Source organism: Triticum aestivum, chromosome 5B, assembly GCF_018294505.1.
Source record: "Triticum aestivum cultivar Chinese Spring chromosome 5B, IWGSC CS RefSeq v2.1, whole genome shotgun sequence".
NCBI classification, from domain to species: Eukaryota; Viridiplantae; Streptophyta; class Magnoliopsida; order Poales; family Poaceae; genus Triticum; species Triticum aestivum.
In genome coordinates this window covers 67,871,574-67,873,015 of record NC_057807.1, presented here as the reverse complement: position 1 = coordinate 67,873,015, position 1,442 = coordinate 67,871,574, and the positions used below count along the sequence as shown (strand labels likewise).

At 50.7% G+C, this 1,442-nt stretch overlaps 1 pseudogene; it reads left to right on the top strand.

The window, feature by feature from the left end:
* Positions 1 to 351: 351 nt before the first annotated feature.
* On the top strand, positions 352 to 936 carry LOC123114647 (uncharacterized; annotated as a pseudogene).
* Positions 937 to 1,442: the final 506 nt, after the last annotated feature.

Sequence of the window (1,442 nt, the reverse complement as noted above, 5' to 3'; positions counted from 1 at the left end):
CGGACCAACTTACATGTACACGTACATAAACCTGGGAATGGTTTGGACTCAAACTATAGTTTCAGATCGGTTTTCCTATTGGTCTCCTTAGGTTTGGGTTAAATGGGTTGCCCTCCTAATGTAGACTGGTTTGGTTTGGGTTTTTCCTATTATCGGCTTGGTCTGGTTTGGTCTGGTCATCGACCAAACGGTCTCAAACTGTTCCAGCCCATCGATTGAGAACTAAACCAGCGACCAACTTCCCTTCCGGATCAAAGAAAGCATGCATTGGCAACGTTCTCCATTGCCGGTGTCAACAATGCTCCTGCTCTCTCAATGACATGTCCGTGCTCTGGCATGTACCCAATCGGCATGTACTGCGCCAGCACAGAGATGCAGACCAGCATCGATCAAGTTCTTTGGGCACTCGTCTCCCTAGCCTTGGCCTACTATGGCACGACCATCGTCTGCTCCTCCTCGGCAATCTGGAGCCTTGTGAAGTGCTACGACAACGTCCCCCGGCAGGACTGCGCGCTCTGCGTGGCCGCGGCGGTGCGGGCACGAGCCACAAGCTAAGCCTTCTTCTCAACACCCAGAACACCACCGCCATGGACCTGGTCACTTTCGACCGAGTGCAGGGGAAGTTCATGTTCGGCAACGCCGGCAACGGCGCGAACAATGAGCTGGCAACGGACACGGTGCATCTTAGATGCGGCGGCGGCAGCGGAACCAAGACGACCATCTACATGCTTGGGTGTTGTGCCAGGGACATCACAGTGGCGGACTGCGGGCTGTGCGTGGCGCACATGGTGGCCGAGCTGCCCAACTACTGACCGCATGATATACAACAGTTGCATGGCGCTCTATGGGGTGTACCGCTACTTCTTCCCGCTCAACGGCGCCGGCGAGTTGGCCAACGAGGTCGAACAGTGCAAACAGGATTTCCTTAACCCGTGATGGATGGAGTTCGTTCAGCTATGGTCAACTACAGTGCTTATATCTAGCATTATAGGATGTTCTATGTATGATGCACGTACATTGTGGTGAGTAACATGCACATGCAGCAGCAGCTAATCGCTCTTCCAACGCCTCTCTTCTCTTCCGGTAGTAATCGGACACACCCTTGGTTTGAAACTTCAGTTTCAAACTGTATGCGGGTGAATAATTTTGATTGGTTTGGCTTCAAAATACGTACAGTTTGGATTGGTTTGGATTGTAGCATTCACTATTTAGTCTGGTTTGGTTCGGTTGATGCCCTTATACCTGTATGGGTTGGGCTGGATTCAATTTGGTTTACAAACTATTCTCAGGCTTACACGTACATGAGACCGGTTCCACCGACTAACATGCAACTAGTTTTGCATAAAGGTGGCTGGCGGGTGCCTGTTTCTCCTACTTTAGTTGAATCAATTTTGACTACGGCCGGTCCTTGAAGAAGGTTAAAACATCAAACTTGATAAATC